The 14,300-nt window shown below is 42.5% G+C and overlaps 2 protein-coding genes across 6 annotated transcripts in view; one reads left to right on the top strand and one right to left on the bottom strand.

Annotated features, from left to right (window-relative positions):
- Positions 1-14,300, top strand: part of KDM2B (lysine demethylase 2B) — a 176,010-nt gene that overhangs the window by 121,984 nt on the left and 39,726 nt on the right. The window lies entirely within an intron of this gene.
- RNF34 (ring finger protein 34) overlaps positions 6,247-14,300 on the bottom strand; it is a 64,738-nt gene continuing 56,684 nt past the window's right edge. For both annotated transcript variants that reach the window (XR_012155117.1, XR_012155118.1), the window contains exon 9: positions 6,247-6,773. The gene's annotated coding sequence lies outside the window, so the exon portion shown is untranslated. The remainder of the gene's footprint in view (positions 6,774-14,300) is intronic.

Genomic DNA, 14,300 nt, shown 5'->3' with positions numbered 1-14,300 from the left:
GAGATTCCATGCGCAGGACCAGACAGACAGGCAGAACTGTAGGGTCTCAATGTGTGGATGAGACGATGGTGTAGGGAGGAGGGGTTTAGATTTATTAGGAACTGGGGAAACTTTTGGGAAAGGGGGAGCCTATACAGGAAGGATGGGCTCCACCTAAACCAGAGTGGAACCAGATGGCTGGTGCTTAACATTAAAAAGATTGTAGTGCAGTTTTTAAACTAAGGGCTCTGGGGAAAGCTGACAGGTGTGGAGGAGCACATGGACCAGACAGAGACATCTCTTAGGGGAGGATCTATTAATGGAGATTTTCTATGTCCTAGTAAGAAGGAGAGGATGGAAAACGATAAAATACAGGTAGGATATGATGAGAAAATGAGAAGTAAAAATCTTAAATGAACCAAACTGTACCATAGAATCTTTATAGATAGTAATTCCATGCTCTAATGAGAATATAGCAATAGGGATATATTACCAACCACTTGACCAGGATGGTGATAGTGACTGTGAAATGCTCAGGGAGATTACAGAGGCTATAAAAATGAAAAACTCAATAATAATGAGGGATTTCAACTGCCCCCATATTGACTGGGTACATGTCACCTCAGGACAGGATGCAGAGATAAAGTTTCTTGACACCTTAAATGACTGCTACTCGGCATAGCTAGTCCTGGAACCCACAAGAGGAGAGGCAATTCTTGATTTAGTTCTAAATGGAGCACAGGATCTGGTCCAAGAAGTGATTATAGCTGGACCGCTTGGTAATAGTGACCATAATATAATTAAAATTAACATCCCTGTGGTGGGGAAAACACCACAGCAGCCCAACACTGTAGCATTTAATTTCAGAAAGGGGGACTACACATAATTAGGAAGTTAGTTAAACAAAAATTAAATGATACAGCACCAAAAGTAAAATCCCTGCAAGCTGCATGGAAACTTTAAATAGAGTCTCAACTTAAATGTATACCCCAAATTAAAAAACATAATAAGAGAACCAAAAAAGTGCCACTGTGGCTAAACAACAAAGTAAAAGAAGCAGTGAGAGACAAAAAGGCGTCCTTTAAAAAGTGGAAGTTAAATCCTAGTGAGGAAAATAGAAAGGAGCATAAACTCTGGCAAATGAAGTGTAAAAATATAATTAGGAAGGCCAAAAAAGAATTTGCAGAACAACTAGCCAGTGACTCAAAAAGTAATAGCAAAATTTTTTTAAAGTAAATCAGAAGCAGGAAGCCTGCTAAACAACCATTGGGGCCACTGGACGATCGAGATGCTAAAGCAGCACTCAAGGACAATAAGGCCACTGCAGAGAAACTAAATGAATTCTTTGCATCAGTCTTCACGGCTGAGGATGTGAGGGAGATTTACAAACCTGAGCCATTCTTTTTAGGTGACAAATCAGATTTAGGTGTCATTAGAGACGGTTTTGGAACAAATTGATAAACTAAACAGTAAAAAATCACCAGGACCAGATGGTAGTCACCCAAGAGTTCTAAAGGAACTCAAATGTGAAATTGCAGAACTACTAACTGTAGTTTGTAACCTATCATTTAAATCAGCTTCTGTACCACATGACTGGAGGATAGCTAATATGATGCCAGTTTTTAAAAAGGGCTCCAGAGGTGATCCCGGCAATTACAGGCCAGTAAGCCTGACTTCAGTACTAGGCAAACTGGTTGAAACTATAGTAAAGAACAAAATTGTCAGACACATTGATGAACATAATTTGTTGGGGAAAAGTCAACATGCTTGTTGTAAAGGGAAATCGTGCCTCACCAATCTACTAGAATTCTTTGTGGGGGTCAATAAGCATGTTGACAAAGGGGATCCAGTGGATATAGTGTACTTAGATTTTCAGAAAGCCTTTGACAAGGTCCCTTACCAAAGGCTCTTAAGCAAAATAAACTGTCATGATATAAGAGGGAAGGTTCTCTCATGGTTGATAACTGTTAAAGATAGGAAACAAAGGGTTGGAATAAAAGGTCAGTTTTCAGAATGGAGAGAGGTAAATAGTGGTGTCCCCCAGGGATCTGTACTGGGACCAGTCCTATTCAACATATTCATAAATGATCTGGAAAAAGGGGTAAACAGTGAAGTGGCAAAATAAGCAGCTGATATAAAACTACTCAAGATGGTTAAGTCCCAGGCAGACTGTGAAGAGCTATAAAAGGATCTCACAAAACTAGATGACTGGGAAACAAAATGGCAGATGAAATTCAGTGTTGATAAATGCAAAGTAATGCACACTGAAAACATAATCCCAACTATACATATAAAATGATGGGGTCTAAATTAGCTGTTACCACTCAAGAAAGAGATCTTGGAGTCATTGTGAATAGTTCTCTGAAAACATCCACTCAATGTGCAGTGGCAGTCAAAAAAGCAAACAGAATGTTGGAAATCATTAAGAAAGGGATCCATAATAAGACAGAAAGTATCATATTGCCTCTATATAAATCCATAGATGTGGTACTCCCATACCGTGAATACTGTGTGCAATGTGGTCGTCCGATCTCAAAAAAGATATATTCGAATTGGAAAAGGTTCAGAAAAGGGCAACAAAAATGATTAGGGGTATGGAACGGCTGCCGTGTGAGCAGAGGTTAATAAGATTGGGACTTCTCACCTTGGAAAAAAGACGACTAAGGGGTGATATGATAGAGATCTATAAAATCATGACTGGTATGGAGAGAGTAAATAAGGAAGTGTTATTTACCCCTCATAACACAAGAACTAGGGGTCACCAAATGAAATTAATAGGCAGCAGGTTTAAAACAAACAAAAGGAAGTATTTTTTCACACAACACACAGTCAACTTATGGAACTCTTTGCCAAAGGATGTTGTAAAGGCGAAGACTATAACAGGGTTCAAAAAAGAACTAGGTAAGTTCATGGAGGATAGGTCCATCAATGGCTGTTAGCCAGGATGAGCAGGGATTGTGTCTGGGGACCTGGCATTGGCCACTTTCGGAAGACAGGATGCGAGGCTAGGTGGGCCTTTGGTCTGACCCAGTATGGCTGTTCTTCTGTTCTTGTTAATGGTGGTGCCTGTTCAAAAACTGAGAATTGCTTATACATGTAGTAAATGTTTTTGACAGGAGAGAGGGTGTTTGACTCCTGTGTTCTAGTCCCAGGTGTGTAGCCTGTGACAAGTCACTTATGTTCTCGGTGCCTCAGTTTCCCCATCTGTATATTGTGAATAATACTCTTCTTCTTTCACAGGGGTATTGTGAAGCTTAATTAATGTTTATAATTCATTTGATCTCATTAGCTGGACAATGATGAAAAAGGACAGTGTATTTAAATAGTGGCATATTTACTAAATTCCACAGTTACACAACCCTAGCAGCAGCTTTGTTACATTAGAAAATGTTTTATAGCTATACTTTTATTGTCCTTTTGTATTCTATTAGCTTCATAATACATAGTTTCTCCAAAATATCACTGTCAACAAAGATCACGTTTCTTTCTGAAAATGTGTTACTTACTATTGCTACAAGTAACTCCTAAGATCACTAGAAAGAGACTAGAGAATAAAATTATTTTTCTCTTTTTTCCAGTTTGTCTACTCTTTGTATAATCTCTTTCAGCCCTTCCCTTCTTTGGTCAACCAATTCTCCCAGTTTACGTGGCTCTTTCACATAGCAACAAGGAAGAGTGAAACTTAAAAAAAATTGTTGAGATTGTAAACCTCAAAAAATGTCAGGGAGGACTGAGGCAGATATAAGACCTGAAATACTTTTCAGTTATTTTTTTTAACTTTTTATTTTTTAGATTTCAAATTGATCTCTCATTAAATACACACTTATGTTCTAGATGCAAAAAGAACGAGGAGTACTTGTGGCACCAGCAGTGTTTATAGTGTATAATATATATATTTTAAAACCTTTCTAGTTAAATAATTACCACAGAAATTAGGTGGCACCAGAGGAGCCAAATTAGTAAATGACATAGGTCTTAAAAAAAACTGTGTAATTTTATCCTGACTTGGGAGAGTGGAATGACCTTCAAGTACCTGCTTAATGGAAATAACATGTTTTAACAACCTGGGTAGCTACCTGAGAGATAGGGATGCCCTGCCATGAGGGCTCGCAGAGAAATCTCTATGTTTTAGAAGCCTTCTATGGGTATGTCTACACTACAAAATTAGGTTGATATTATAGAAGTAGATTTTTAGAAATCAATTTTATACAGTCGATTGCTTATGTCCATAGTAAGCGCATTAAGTCGGTGGAGTGCGTCCTCACTACTGTGGCTAGCATCAACTTATGGAGCGGTGCACTGTGGGTAGCTATCCCACAGTTCCCGCAGTCTCCGCCGCCCATTGGAATTCTGGGTTAAGCTCCCAATGCCTGACGGGGCAAAAACATTGTCGCGGGTGGTTTTGGGTATATGTCGTAAGTCGCGCCGCCGCGCCCCTCCCCACCCCCCCCGGTGAAAGCAACAGCAGACAATCATTTCGCGCCTTTTTTCCATGCAGACGCTATACCCCGGCAAGCACGCAACCCGCTCAGCTTAGCTCACCGACACCGCCGCTGTTGTGTCCTGGGTGCTGCTGGCAGCAGATGGTGCAGTAGGGCTGCTAACCATCGTCATACACCGCTTCTGCTGCAACTCTGCTCTGCTGCCATTGTTTCGATAGTGAATTTCTACATGTTGTCTGTCATGGGCTCCCGGCTACGTGTGTTCTTCCTCGGGAAATGTGCATGGTGCTAACGGTTGTCCTCCACCGCTTCCGTTGCAACTCTGCTCTCCTGCAGACGCCATACCACGGCAAGCATGGAGCCCGCTCAGATCACTGTGGCAGTTATGAGCATTGTAAACACCTTGCGCATTATCCTGCAGTATGTGCAGAACCAGAACCTGCAAAAGCAGGCGAGGAGGTGATGGCAGCGCGGTGGCAAGAGTGATGAGGACATGGACGCGGACTTCTCTCAAAGCACGGGTCCTGGCAATTTGGACATCCTGGTGGCAATGGGGCAGGCTCATGCCATGGAACACCGATTCTGGGCCCAGTAAATAAGCACAGAATGGTGGGACCGCATAGTGTTGCAGGTCTGGGATAATTCCCAGTGGCTGTGAAACTTTTGCATGCGTAAGGGCACTTTCATGGAACTTTGTGACTTGCTTTCCCCTGCTGTGAAGTGCAAGAATACCAAGATGAGAGAAGCCCTCACAGTTCACAAGTGAGTGGCGATAGCCCTCTGGAAGTTTGCAATGCCAGACAGCTACCTGTCAGTCGGGAATCAATTTGGAGTGGGCAAATCTATTGTGGGGGCTGCTGTGATCCAAGTAGCTAGCGCAATCACTGAGCTGCTGCTATAAAGGGTAGTGACTCTGGGAAATGTGCAGGTCATAGTGGATGGCTTTGCTGCAATGGGACTCCCTAACTGTGGTGGGGCGATAGATGGAACGCATATCAGGGACTGGACCACCTTGGCAGCCAGTACATAAAGCGCAAGTGGTACTTTTCAGTGGTGCTGCAAGCACTGGTGAATCACAAGGGACGTTTCACCCTTATCAGTGTGGGATGGCCGGGAAAGGTACATGACACTTGCATCTTCAGGAACTTTGGTCTGTTTGAACAGCTGCAGGAAGGGACTTACTTCCCAGACCAGAAAATAACTGTTGGGGATGTTGAAATGCCTATAGTTATCCTTTGGGACCCAGCCTACCCCTTAATGCCATGGCTCAGGAAGCCACAGGCAGGCACCCGGACAGTAGTAAGGAGCTGTTCAACTATAGGCTGAGCAAGTGCAGAATGGTGGTAGAATGTGCATTTGGACGTTTAAAAGCGCGCTGGTGCAGTTTACTGAGTCGATTAGACCTCAGCAAAACCAATATTCCCATTGTTATTGCTGCTTGCTGTGTGCTCCACAATATCTGTGAGAGTAAGGGGGAGACATTTATGGTGGGGTGGGAGGTTGAGGCAAATTGGCTGGCCACTGATTACGCGCAGCCAGACACCAGGGCGTGCTGTGCATCAGAGAAGCTTTGAAAATCATTTTCATGACTGGCCAGGCTACGGTGTGACAGTTCTGTTTGTTTCTCCTTGATGAAAACCTGCCCCCTTGGTTCACTCTACTTCCCTGTAAGCCAACCGTCCTCCCCCCTTCGATCACCGCTTGCAGAGGCAATAAAGTCAGTGTTGATTCTAAATCATGCATTCTTTATTAATTCATCACACAAATAGGGGGATAACTGCCAAGGTAGCCCCGGGGTGGGGGGGAGGGGAGGAGGGAAGCACTGGGTGGGGTGGTGGATGAGGGGAGGAGGGAAGGACAAGGCCACACTGCACTTCAAAACTTATTGAATGCCAGCCTTCTGTTGGTTGGGTGCCCGGAGCTGTGCTGCCCCCCCCTTCCCCCCCCGGGTTCTTGGGCCTCTGGGTGAGGAGGCTATGGAACTTGGGGAGGAAGGCAGGCGGTTACACAGGGTCTGCAGCAGCAGTCTGTGGTCCTGCTGCCTTTTCTGCAGCTCCACCAGATGCCGGAACATATCAGTTTGGTCCCCCAGTAGCCTCAGCATTGCATCCTGCCTTCTCTCATCTTGCTCCTGCCACCTCTCATCTCGCTCGTCCCTCCTGTCCTCTCATTCATTTTCTGCTTTCCTGGACTCTGACATTGTTTGCCTCCATGCATTCTGCTGAGCTCTTTCAGTACGGGAGGACTGCATGAGCTCAGAGAACATTTCATCACGAGTGCTTTTTTTTCGTCATCTTATCTGTGCTAACCTCTGGGATGGAGTTGATAGGGGAAGTGTTGAAACATTTGCCGCTGGGGGAGGAAAAAAAGGGAGAGTAGTATTTTAAAAGACACATTTTAGAGAACAACGGGTAGACTCACAGTGAACCAAGCTGTTAACATTACATAGCACATGTGCTTTTGGTACAGGGTCGCATTTTGCCTTTTATATTGAGGGCCTGCTGGTTTGGTGTGAGAGAGAACACTTGCAGGGCCGGGCAACAGAATTCGGCTTGTAGGCAGCCATGGTAAGCCACAGTCTTTCGGCTTCTTCAACCTTCATAACTTGGGAATGGTTTCAAACAGCAGCACCCTCCTTTCCCATACCAAGCACCTGGTGGGTTGGCCATTTAAAAGGAGGGGCTGTGGTTTTCGGGTTAACATGCAGCACAAACCCAACTAACTACCCCCCCCCAATTCTCTGGGATGATCACTCTCCTGAGGATAACACAGAGAGATAAAGAATAGATGTTGCTTGAATGCCAGCAAATACCGGGACCATACGCTGCCATGCTTTGTTATGCAATGATTCCAGACTACGTGCTACTGGCCTGGCATGGTGAAGTGTCCTACCATGGAGGACGGAATAAGGCTGCCCTCCCCAGAAAGTTTTTGCAAAGGCTTTGGGAGTACCTCCAGGAGAGCTTCATGGAGATGTCTCTGGAGGATTTCTGCTCCATCCCCAGACACGTTAACAGACTTTTCCTGTAGCTGTACTGTATTGTACTGGCTGCAAATGCATCCCAAGTCTTCAGGGCAAATTAATCATTAAACACACTTGCTTTTAAACCATGTATTATATTTACAAAGGTACGCTCACCAGAGGTGCCTTCTCCGGCTTCATGGTCCGCGAGCCCGCCTTGGGAGGGTATTGGCTCCAGGGTGATAAACAGTTCCTGGCTCTCGGGGAGAATGGTTTCTCTGCTTGCCTGCTGTGCACTATTCTCATCCTCCTCCTCATCATCTTCCTCATCCCCAAAATCCTTATCCCTGTTGCATGAGACTCCCCCCTTGCAGGTGTCCATGGACAGGGGTGGGGTAGTGGTAGCCCCCCCCAAATTGTTTGCCTCTTTAGTTTTTTGGTAGGCTTGCCTGAGCTCCTTAATTTTCATGCGGCACTGCTGCGGGTCCCTGTTGTAGCCTCTGTCCATCATGTCCTTAGAGATTTTTTGCAAGTATTTTGGCGTTTTGTCTTTTGGAACAGAGTTCTGATAGCACGGATTCGTCTTCCCATACAAGCGATCAGATCCACTACCTCCCATTTGGTCCATGCTGGAGCTCTTTTGCGATTCTGGGACTGCATGGTCATCTGTGCTGATGAGCTTGCCACGCTGGCCAAACAGGAAATGAAATTCAAAAGTTCTGGGGCTTTTCCTGTGTACCTGTCTAGTGCATCTGAGTTGAAAGTGCTGTCCAGAGCAGTCACGCTACCCCAAATTCGACCCAGCGATGTCGATTTCAGCACTAATCTCGTCGGGGAGGAATACAGAAATCGATTTTAAGAGCCCTTTAAGTCAACAAAAATGGTTTCATCATGTGGACGGGTGTAGGATTAAATCTATCTAACCGTGCTAAATTCGACTTAAACTTGTAGTGTAGACCAGGGCTATGGAAGTTTCATTTCTAAATAAATTATGAAATTATATGGAGTAAAAAAACTATTAGCCTAATTTTCAAAGGGGTCCTGGATGGGGGAGGAGGGACCTCTGAAGTTCTACAAGGAATTTTGTACTTGCAACTTTTTGCTCAGATATTTTTCTGCATTCATTTATTTGCCCACCCATACACAAAATATCTGATCAGAAACTTGTAGGTGTGTAAGTGATGGTATTGTTTAAGAGGCTGCTTTAGAAAATGTGGCCCATTATAATTAACTAATATTTAGGAGTTGACAAACCCATCAGAGCTGGGAAATTTAAAATGAGAATCAACACTCTCCTCGGCTCCTCAGCGAGTCTTTAATGGAGTGTTAGTTTTACTTGTACATTTCCTGGCTTTGGGGGTTTAAAGTTGAATAGATATTTTTGAAAGATTATTTTTATTAGTACCTTTATTCAGTCAAAGTCCACTTAACCAAAACTGTTAGCTGAAATTAAATTGGCTGTACTGAGCACAGTTGGTCAGGATACAGGGTTTATCTGTCATCCAAAAGCTGTTGCTATTAAAAGCTGCTGATTAAACCACATGCTACAGGGCAGTTGGCACAAATCTTTTTTAAATTTTTTTCTTTTCCTTGGTTATTGTTGTTGTCTCACAGATTCCACAAATCAATTGGTCTATGGTAGTGCAAGTCGTACTCTGGATGCCACTGCATGCAATGTGCTTGTGTTGCCACTAGCCCCTACTGCAGTAAATAAGAACAGTAAAATATTGTTATAGACTCTCTGTTTGAATATAAACGGACAGATCTTTACTGGTAACATTTTAGTGCCTATGTGACTTATTTTGACTTCACTTTTGAAAATGTGAGTTAGGCTCCTAAGTCACGTAAACATTTTTGAAAAGTTTACCCGACCACGATGGGCAGATGGAAGGTGCTTAGATACTACAGTAATGGTTAGCAATAAAAAACCTCAGGATATAGATAGGCAGCATACTCTCCGCTCTACCACTGTTGATAGCTGCTTATTTTGTCACCTGTTGAGAAGCATTAAGTGGAGCAAGACTTCTGTGACCGGAGGACAAACAATGTGTGGGATTTATAAAATAAAGCTAACAAAAAATGTGATCAAAGAGCTTTTGTGCTGCATCCCTTGGGATTGTGGCTTAGGGTAACAACTAGGATCTTAATACTGATGTGTGAGTTTTGTAGGTTTCAAAGTTTGTTAGGCTTCCTGTTCACCTTTAAATTGGAACCCTTGATGTTTATTTACAGTAACATTGTTGAGGATGAGAAATGCAACATATTTGTGTTTTAATCTTACATCTCCTTTGAAAACCCATTGGCTATGTGTGTTTTAATGTTTTTGATACTTTTAACTATTTTAAAAGTCAGTGCAAGCATCACAGTGCTGAAGAACAACCCTGCAATAACAAATGAATACACGCTAGCAAGCATGAACAAACATGGGGGGGAAATCTATAAAGAATCAGACATCGGTTTCAAATTTCCAAACAAGAACAAAGATTTAAAAAATATGAAAAATCCCTTTTATTGTTCTCTTTAAAATATGTTTTTCTTAATCTGTAATTAGCATGAATCATTTCTTGAGATAAAACACAAAAATGCATTTTGGGTGGATAATGGACAAATAATTGTGAGTTGGTATTTTCTCAGTGAAGTTTTGAATGGATAAGTATTCATGTCATACAAACCATCTCCACAATTGGTAATAGTCCTCTTGTATGGTAACAGAGAAGCCAATGATTGAATGTGATAGGGAGACTTGTCTTAAAGTTGGTTCTTTGAGGCCAGGGTTGAAGCACATTGGCTAGGCAATGTGGGGGGAAGCTTATGTAAGGAGAAAGTGGAGGCTTGCTATGGGGCTTGGTTATGCTATCCCCATCCCCTCTTTTCCATCTCAGAGCCCCTTTAATGAGGGAGAAGACTTGAAACAGAGGAAAAATCCTTCCTAGTAGTAAAACTGGTCAATAGAATGTTGAGTCTTGAAGGCCTTAAGGGTTCCATGACCGTTGAACACAAGACAGGACAGCTGAAGCCACATGGGAATTTTTGTTTTTGTAGTGCATGGTATATGAAGCATACCAAATATGTAACAGTTCCCTTCTCAAGAGCCTTAGAGTCTAATGAGACAGCAAGTATCCTACAGCATAGTACCACACAGAGAGAGAATGGCAAGAAGAGAGCATTGGAGCTGGGATGCTGGCTACAAGGGTGAGGAGTGTCATCTCATTCTAAGTTCATGAAGAAAAACTAGAGAAATGAAGTGAAGGTCAGGAAGAAGAGGCAGTGAGCAGATTACATGGTTCCTGCTGTCTTCAGGGAGAAGTCACCAGAAGAGATTTAAAAAGACAGAGCAACAGGTGAAGAAGAAAGAAGAAAGCCAATGCTGAATGCCAAAACTTACAAAAGAAAAGGGAAATGATTCTAAAGAAAGGATGGGAAAAGCCCAGAAATGAAGGGAAGAAGGACGGAAGTGAGAAAGCAGAGAAGGGAAGTAGGAAAAGTTTGAGGAGAGATGCAGAAAATGAAAGACCAGAGCAAACAAAGAGCAGAAGAAGAGAACCACAGGCAAAGCAGAAGACCCCTGTGGAGAAAGAAAGTGAATAATTTATACTGGGTAAATAATCCAGTAGTATAAGGGCTTGTTTAATTATGATATTGAATTGCTATTGAAAGAAAATTCATTTAATAATCTGAATTGCATTCGAATAATCTGCAAATAATATTTTCATATTTAAAATTGAGTCATAGTTAGTATTATGCATTATCAGCATGTATGAAGAGCCACCAGCATGCTCAGCTCTGTACAAGATGCAAAATAAAGCTAGTCCTTGCAGAATCTAAAATTCTGGGGTCTCTTGCTAACCCTCCCCCTCAAACTCATGATTCACAATGAGTGAACTAGTGGATACACAGGCATGTTAGCATAGCTGGGTATCAGGAAACACCCTGCACACATTGCAGTCCCCCTCCCCCCTTACAAACTTGTGCTGCATGGGGGATGTCTTCTGCTAAGCCAACCCCACTCTGTCTAGGCACTGTATTAATACAAATAATAATAGTAGGTCTCCGATTAATGGCAAAATATCTCTCTAATAAAGAGAGAACTTCCCTTCAGCTTAGTTGAACAGGGGAATGTTGTTTACCAGCCAGCATCATAACCTTCATGCTCCTTTTGAATTCAGAAATACAAGTAGTCCGATTTGGGAAATAGTGAGACATTTCCTTTACCTTTCAAGCCCATGGCATAATGAGTGGGATCCCATAGGGATCAGTTCTGGGTCCGGTTCTGTTCAGTATCTTCATCATTGATTTAGATAATGGTATGGAGAGTACACTTATAAAGTTTGTGGACGATACCAAACTGGGAGGGGTTGCAAGTGCTTTGGAGGATAGGATTAAAATTCAGAATGATCTGGACAAACTGGAGAAATGGTCTGAAATAAATAGAATGAAATTCAATAAGGACAAATGCAAAGTACTGCATTTAGGAAGGAACAATTATTTGCACACATACAAAATGGGAAATGACTGCCTAGGAAGGAGTACTGTAGAAAGGGATCTGGGAGTCATAGTGGACCATAAACTAAATAAGAGTCAACAGTGTAACACTGTTGCAAAAAAAAAGCAAACATCATGCTGGGATGTACTGTATTAGCAGGAGTGTTATAAGTAAGACAGAAGAAGTAATTCTTGCATTAATTAGGCCTCAACTGGAGTATTGTGTCCAGTTCTGGAGACCACATTTCAGGAAAGATGTGGACAAATTGGAGAAAGTCCAGAGAAGAGCAACAAAAATGATTAAAGGTCAAGAAAACATGACCTATGAGGGAAGATTGAAAAAAATTTGTTTTTGTTTTTGTTTTTTTTAGTTTGGAGAAGAGAAGACTGAGAGGGGACAGAACAGTTTTCAAGTGTGTAAACAGTTGTTACAAGGAGGATGGAGAAAAATTGTTCTTCTTAACCTCTGACAAGAAGCAAAGGACTTACATTGGAGGAGGGGAGGTTTAGGTTGGACATTAGGAAAAATTTCCTGTCAGGGCGGTTAAGCACTGGAATAAATTGCCTAGGGAGTTGGTGGAATCTCCATCATTGGAGATTTTTAAGAGCAGGTTAGACAAACACCTGTCAGGAATGGTCTAGATAATATAGTCCTGCCATGAGTGCAGGGGACTGGTCTCGATGACCCTTCGAGGTCCCTTCCAGTCCTATGATTCTATGGTCTCAAAGTGTACTAGAAATATTACCTTCATTCTAAGAATGGTCTTCATATTAAAGGATCCTCTGTGGACATCCACCAAAAATGCACTCTGTTCTGCCTCCATTGGTCTCTATCTGGAATGTATAAAATAAGACTGGGATAAAAGACCCTGCTGCCTGTTAATGCTCTAGGGTTCTTGGAGACATACAGCTAAATATGCTGTGGGGAGGCTCCAGAGTTAAAGGATTTGGGGGGGGAGGTGTGAGGCAGGATTTCTCTCACCCTCCAGCGATACTCCCCCTGTTGCTGATATAGGGAGCAGTTTCATGGGCTGTGGCTCTCACAAATTACCAAGTACTTTGGCATCACTCTGTCTCCAAAATTCTAATGCTGCAGAGCTAGAAGATTGCAGTTGTCTAGCACATGGAAAAATGGATTTGAAAATGTGATTTTTGCAGCCTTGGAAAGCCACTGTTGCTTGATAGCCAAGATAAGTGGTCCATTGATATGCACTGGAAACATCTGCATCACGCTTCCATTTTACATTCTCCAGCCGTCCTATGAACTACTCCTCTTCTCCTTCACTTCATGCTTTCTTCTCTTCTTTTCCACTGGCTGTCCTTTCCGGGAAGCTGCATTCCTGTATCTTTGGATTACTATGTAACTTTATACTGACTGAAAATCCAGAAAAAAATGAACTGGAAAAAAAAAGCCCCAAAACTAAAGGAACCCTAACTGCTAAGATTAACACCAGCCCTTTGAATTATGCAGTAGACCAGTTCATCCACCACTGAAATGTAACAACTGTGTATCAACACACAGGAACATTACACTCTGCATGGAGCTGTATCTTAAATCTGTTGGAAAAGAGTAGTTAGTGCAGAATTTAGTGTCCTGCTTAGTAAGCAGCATTTCTTTTTTGTGAGCATGTTAACCCTGCACTCTGTGACCTGCTCTGGCTACTGATTGGTTTCTGGGATAATTTTTAAGATGTTGGTTTTTAGCTATGAACCTCCTAATGGCCTGGGACCCACCTATCTATGAGATCATCTCTTTCTTCATGACACAGTGCTACAGCTGTGGTCAGTGGAGGCACGTGAGCTGAAGCCCCTTTAATATAAGAGAGTTGGGGCAGCTAGCAATGTTTCCTCCATTAAAGCCCTGGACCTTTGGTATTTGTTTCCTTCCCAGATCTGTAATAGCCCAAGTTTGTTCGCCTTCAGGATATTACTGCAAAGCCCACTTTTTCTGCCTTTGTCAAAGGGAGAGAGTGTTTCAGTAGGATTGGCTAGTGGTGAGGTGAGATGTTGGTGGGGATTGTGTGGGGAGGCAATTGATTTGTGTTATATTTCTATTGCCACTGTGTTATTTGAGCTGGGATAATTATCAGGTTTGTTTGTTTATTTTAGTAAAGATAGTTAAGGGTGTCCAGAGCATCGGATGGACTCTCTTTCATTATAGTTCAGTAAAAATTTGAGTAAATACACAGTGGTCTAGGACAGGCAGTGAAGATAACCTGTCCAACTGAAACTGTAAGGGAAGTTTGGTGGGCAGAATATCATCCCTGGTGTTAGAATTAGGGCATTGGGACTAATGCCTCTTCTCCTGAGAAGAGTGTTAGGAACTGTAACATCACCACAAGGGTTAGGACCTAGATTTAATGTCTCATCTGAAAAAGGGCATTTGTAGCATAACCAAGCCCCATAGCAAGATGCTTGGATAATAATTTAGTCCT

Source organism: Lepidochelys kempii, chromosome 15, assembly GCF_965140265.1.
Source record: "Lepidochelys kempii isolate rLepKem1 chromosome 15, rLepKem1.hap2, whole genome shotgun sequence".
Lineage (NCBI taxonomy): Eukaryota > Metazoa > Chordata > Testudines > Cheloniidae > Lepidochelys > Lepidochelys kempii.
This window is presented reverse-complemented; position numbering and strand designations above follow the sequence as displayed.